The sequence below is a fragment of the Paramisgurnus dabryanus genome, chromosome 9, assembly GCF_030506205.2.
Source record: "Paramisgurnus dabryanus chromosome 9, PD_genome_1.1, whole genome shotgun sequence".
Lineage (NCBI taxonomy): Eukaryota > Metazoa > Chordata > Actinopteri > Cypriniformes > Cobitidae > Paramisgurnus > Paramisgurnus dabryanus.
In genome coordinates this window covers 37040085-37046670 of record NC_133345.1, presented here as the reverse complement: position 1 = coordinate 37046670, position 6586 = coordinate 37040085, and the positions used below count along the sequence as shown (strand labels likewise).

Here is a 6586-nt window from a genome sequence, read left to right as displayed (position 1 = left end):
GCGATTAATTATTATGCAGCCCTAGAAGCTATTATTAATTTAAAAAGTGTACCTTACTTGTGTGTCCATACTTCATCCAATAATAAATAAAAAGGATGTTTAAAAAGGATTTATTCGCCCAACACTAACATGAGGGAGGAACTGAAACACCAATATATCTTGCTCTGTCTCTGCACAGGTGTTTTATATTTAGGGTGTTGTCTCAGGTATGATAACAGTTGATGATTCAGGTCTGACCTTTGGCCAGAGGTGTCTGTGAGAAGATTTTTCCATGGCAACACCTCAGATCAGATGAGAAGGAAATGAGAGATCAACTAACGCTGTGAGGCTTCTCTCTTTACCTGACCTTTAAAAGAATCAGACCCCGAGATGCTCTAATGAAGTGCCTGGATTGTTCACCTGCAGTTGTATGACACAACACAGGACACCTGACAACCTGCATTTTCTAAATAAATAAAAAATGTCATCCAACCACAAAGCTTTATAGCATCCAAAGTTATTTCCTTATGGGTTATCCTTGCTGAAGAAATACTGATGCAACATTTCTGTATGGTGGCAAGCTGCAGTGGGTGTTTAGTCACAATGTCTTCCTCAGGACTGTTCACAGTTCACAAAACTTGCCATTGTATATATAAGTTGCTGGAGAAGCGACTAGTCAATGAGACTGCAGTCTGTACTTAATAATTTTTTCCTGTTGTTAAGATTAATAAAGGATGCTAGGAAGGATTAATTTATATTGGATTTTTCTGTTGTCAACAAGGTCTCTAACAAACATTGAAACTTATTGTTGTTCTAAATGTTTTAAGTCTCTTTAGATAAAAGCATCTGCTGGGTGAATGTAGAGTTTCATAATTTCTTTTTGTTGTAACCTCAACCTTTACCGCATCGGATTAAATAATCTTTTAAATAGTTAGGATATTTTCTAAGTAGTAATAAAGCAAACACCACTCAGGCACAGATTACTTTACAGCTAAAACTCATGTTTCAGAGGTGGTCCTGCCTAAAAGCAGAGACTTTCAGGAGTGCCTCCTATTTTCCACTTGACAGTGCTGGTACTTCTCCAGAGAGACGACACGACTGGGGCATGGCTGTCACTCAGCTCTACCTTTATCTCCATCAACGTTTCATTCAGTCCTAATGCATCTGTTCAAGGGCCTCGCCCAGGGTCCGGCCCCGCTCTGATAAATGCGCTTTAACTGTATTCCACTCCGGTTATGAGACGCCCCTGTTCAGGTGAACGGCTCCTTACAACCATCTGGTAGCCCACTTACATCAGTTACAATGGGAATCAATTTATCAGGCATGGAGAAAAATGTGCAACAAACAAGATATGACCTAATTTACAAGCGCTAAAAATCGACAATGACTGAACATTATTTTCATGCAAATCTGTCCCTAATATAAGAAGAAAGAATAAACCCGTTTCGAATGCAGCAATCCAGTCCGTAGTTGCGTCAGCCTGAATAACATTCTCACTCAACTCCCCTCGATAGTCCCATAGCAAATGAGAGTTTTACTTATCAAAGCAAATGTCTCCCATCAGATTTAATGAGGTAAATATCTTGGCTTTTATTTAACAAAATGAGTAATAAAACAAGAAGTTATGACATTCTGTTTTATGATGAGCCCCTGAAGTGCTAGCGAGTCCTCTAAAGCAGTTGAAATGGAAAAACGGCTTACGAAATGCAACAAATCTCATTAAATACTGTAGCAGTAATGTTTCTCCAGAGCCGTAATAAACGTGTCTTTGTGTGACAGACTCACCAAGCAGTTTTGTCTAGCACTAAAGCAGACTGAGACACATAGGATCTGGAATTGTATAACTGCATTTGGTTTGATTGGCCAAAGTGAGCTGAGTACACTGAAAAAAGTGCACAACGCATGTCATTACTCTAAAGAAGTTTTTATATTTGATCTAACTCAAAAAAATACATTTTCTGTCCAGCCATCAGTTTTATGTAAAAAATGTGTTTGATTTAAATTAAAAGTAAGTCCTGTTGGTGTAAAGTAAATAAATTTCTGTAAATTAAAGTAAAAATATTAGTTTCCATTGTCACGTGACTTACGTAACGTCATCCTGGTCGTGCGTGAGGACGTTCAGCTGAAGTTCAGCTTTCCGCCATCTTGTTATACACTGCACCGATGGATGAACTCCGCGTCGTACAATGGGATTCAAGAAAATTGGTAAGTAATTTTAAACATACGTTTTGGCGTATTATTAACATTATACATGTGTGATTGTACTGTTGTTTTACATACGGTTAGTATTACTTAGTGGTGTACCGGTCGGATCGCAGTTGATTGAGCATGACGGTTCGGCTCACATGCGATTCGCGGATTAATGCGCAAATTAAAATAGGAAACGTTTAATCATTTGCACGTGTTTTAAAGGCTTGCAGATGTTAATACCAAAGTGATTTTAAACAATTTCACAGCAAAAAGGCGCTAAAGTGGGCAGTTTATATACGCATGCGGATGAAAGTGTCTATATGCCCTTCAAAGATCAGAACTCTTGATGTGTAAACTTTAGCGACAGTTTTCTACTTTGCCTCATACTGTAGTCGATTAAAATGCATTTGGCCAATAGAGCAATGCGACTGTTTATGCTGCATCTCCTTCCGGAAGCGCTGTTTGAAATTCGCGCTCCGTTTCTGTGTAATATTATGCACTCAAAACTGCACACGCGGAGAGACGAGCAAACATAAAATCTTTCGGTTCTTGACAGGGTCCATACAAACAAAATGATCTCCAAAGTATTCTTTTTTTTAAATAAAAACTTTTGTTTATGTCACAAGATGTAGTGAACATGTAAATGTCTAGCAATTATCTATTATTTGTTCAGGCCAATCATATCCCATCCCTGGAGAGACATCAGCAAACATTATGACAAAGACGTTTGCCTTACGCAGACAAGAGATTGTGGAAAACCAACCTACTGTTCAAGAACTGCAAGAAAGATTGCCAGAGGAGGTAAAAGCATTTATTTTATTATAAAATGTTAAAATGTGACTTGTACTGAATTAACCATAGTTTTTACCATAGGATGTAGTGCTTTTGAAAATGTCTTAGATGCTCTAATTATATATTCATTCAATGTTTTGTGTGTATATCTATTTTACAACTAGTTCTAGAAATAATTTTTTCAGAAGTGTATTTTCTGTTTCTCTTACTTTCAGATTAATGCAGAATTGCGCATCACGATCTTACCTTGAAAATCAAGATTTATGGCCTCTTTAGACAGACAGAGCTCTCATGTTATTAGGAGCAACGGTGGAGTCCTCCATGAAAAACTAAGGACACTATTAAAGTTATGGATCAGGTATTGGTTGCATGCGAACAAAATTGCTTGTGGCAATTAATTTAGTAGTATTTTGGTCTAAAATAAACAATACATCTTGAACATTTTGTAGAGTCTGGACGTAGAAATCAGAAGAGAAAGCCTGCTGAAGTGCCTGATTCATGTACGATTCATGTGAAGATGCAAGCTGTCTGATCAAAGAATACCAGGTAATGTTGACAATGCAAACTACTGAAATTTTCTCCAACCATGTTTGCCTTAAAGGGATAGTTCACCTTAAGATAAAAAATCTGTCATCATTTACTCATCCTCATGTTGTTCTAAACCTGTATGAATTTCTTTTTTTTTGATGAACACAAAAAAAATATTTTGAGAAATGATGGTAAACACACAGCAGATAGTGACCATTAACTTCCATAGTAGGAATAAAAAAATATGATGGAATTTAATGGGTACCGTCAACTGTGTGCTTACAGTCATTTATCAAAATATTTTCTTCATTTATCACAATACTTCCAAAATATTTTTCCTACTATAGAAGTCAATGAACACTATGCTGTGTGTTTACCATCATTTCTCAAAATATCTTCTTTTGTGTTCTTCAGAAAAAATACATTTATACAGGTTCAGAACAACATGAGGATGAGTAAATGATGACAGAATTTTCATTTTAAGGTGAACTATCCCTTTAAAGGAAAACACCACAGTTTTCCAATATTTTATGTTCTTACCTCAACTTAGACAAATTAATCCATCCCTATCTTTTTTCAATAAGTACACTTAATCTTTGTACAGTGTGTCGTAAATGTGTTAGCATTTAGCCAAGCCCTATTCATACCTTAGGTTCCAAACAGGGATACATTTTGAAGCCACCAAACACTTCCATGTTTTCCCTATTTAAAGACTGTTACATGAGTAGTAACATGAGTAAGTATGGTGGCACAAAATAAAACGTGATTTTCTAAGCGGATAAAAAGTGAGAACTATATTGTATGGCGGAAGAGCACTTAGTTTGCAGCACTCTGACCTCGGTCGCAGTAACATCCTCAGAACTCTCCCTCAAATTCTAAAAAAAGGGGGACTAGTCAGGTATGATGGTGTAACTGCATGCTGTTTGGATCCTAAGGAATGAATGGTGCTAAGCTAAATGCTTAACATATGCACGCTACAGCAATTAAAGTATTAGCCCACTTCTGAATTAAACATTCCTCATAATTTACTCACGTCCATGTCATCTAAGATGTTCATGACTTTCTTTCTTAACTAAATAAAAGAAATTAAGGTTTTTGATGAAAACATTCCAGGATTATTCTCCATATGGTGGACTTCAATTACACACAAATGGCTGAAGTATTCTTCAGAGAATTTACGCTGTATGTCCTACGCCTTCCCTATTCTACTTACGGAACAAACGCTCGCAGCACCAGTTCTGTTTTTTCTGTAAGTAGAATAGGGAAGGCATAGGACAGGGCTATTCAAATCTTACCCTGGAGGGCCAGAGCACTGCAGAGTTTAGCTCCAACCCTGATCAAACACACCTGAGCAAGCTAATCAAGGTCCTCATGATCACTAGACAATCACAGGTGGGTAAGTTTGATTAGGGTTGGACCTAAACTCTGTAGTGCTCCGGCCCTCCAGGGTAAGATTTGAATAGCCCTGGCGTAGGACATACAGCGTAAGCTCTTTGAAGAATACAGAAAGCTGAAGCAAGGCGATCATTTGTGTCTATAAACCAAATACAGTTGTATTTTTTTTTAAAGGGCCGATCATTTCTTTGATAAGACACTTATTCCTCGTCTGGTATAGTTTAAAGCCCTTTAAGCTGCACTGAAACTAATTTTTGTCGCCTTGGGGTTCTGAGCATGCGTCAAAACCGCCGCCATCTTATATCAGGGGCCTTGTCATAGGAAGTAGGTAAAGCAGCTATCTCCGCCTGTACTTCGAATTCATGAACGATGCCAGACTTTTGTGCTGCGCATGGATGAAAGGGCTACTAGCACTATGCATTACAGTTAGAAAAAGTACATTTTCATAAAATCAAAACTTATTTTTTCCTGTACTAAAAACATGTCTGACTGTTGAAACGAACCAAAAGAAAACCAAGAAAATCGCGTTCATGGCGATTTATGGTGATTTATGGTGATTTTATTTCTGTTACACCATTGCGTACAATGACGCCGATGCGGAATTCCCCTGTTTCAAGATGGCGGCTCTGTTTGACGCATTCGGTCCAATGAACTGCCGTAGCCAAGGCGACATCTAGTGTACATATATATGCACAGTCCCTAAATTGGTCTCTGTTCTTGTATGTTTTTAGGCTGACAAGAGGGAAGAAGCGGAGAGGGAATTCAAAAAGACCACCATGGATTTTTTTGTGATCCGTGAAAGTGATGCTCCTAATCCTGCACTGGACATTTTCATTGATGATGTGGAGTAATAAATGAGTTGCCCTCTGTTGCATGTGCATGTTTGGACTCATTTGAACTGAACTTAAAATATCCTAATGGACTCAAATATACCTTTAAAGCCTTTCAAAAAAAAATGTCATGGACGTAGACAGTAAGCAGATGAGCCGAAGGGTGCAGAACCCCTCTTCAAAACTGCAGGAGTAAATTTGTTTCCTTTGACCCAGCTACTGAAGGTACATTTTTGAGCCTTTTATACAACATTAACTGTAATACTGTTTACTAAACCTGATTTGTTTTATCTTGATTAAGTTTTATGGTTTATCTATCAACCATAACTGATTCTTATTTAGAATTTACATTTTATCCAGTGTGTCTACAAATACTAAAAACTGTTATACAGTATGTGTTTTTATAACAATACTATACATATTGTTGAAATGTTTTATGACAAATTGTCAAGATTATAATGTGTTGACACTGTTAGACAGTGTGTATTTGTACAAAAAATGTATATTATGACAAAATAAATTGTCAAAAGTTTGATGCTTGAAGTCATTCATCTTAGACAGATGGTAAAATTACACATTCTGAAAGTAAATAAATTTCTTTATATTAAATTAATATTTTAAATTGTATTTGGTTAGATGTAAAGTAAAAATTTTGCGTCAACTTGTTGAATCAAATACATTTTTTAAGTTTAATGAAATGTCAAATATACTTTGTCTTAATGCATTAACGTAATTATTTTACTTTGTATTTGGTTGGATATTTGGTTTGATGTAAAGTAAAATAATTAGGTTAATGCATTAAGACAAAGTATATTTGACATTTCATTAAACTTAAAAAATGTATTTGATTCAAAGATACTTTTTGCTTTGGC

General features: G+C 36.4%; 1 long non-coding RNA gene across 1 annotated transcript; it reads left to right on the top strand.

Annotated features, from left to right (window-relative positions):
- The first annotated feature begins 1871 nt into the window (after positions 1-1871).
- Positions 1872-6246, top strand: LOC135773758 (uncharacterized). The gene is made up of 5 exons (XR_010543575.2): positions 1872-2184; positions 2843-2970; positions 3177-3319; positions 3411-3507; positions 5616-6246. It is a non-coding gene; the product is annotated as an uncharacterized lncRNA (long non-coding RNA).
- The last annotated feature ends 340 nt before the right edge of the window (positions 6247-6586 follow it).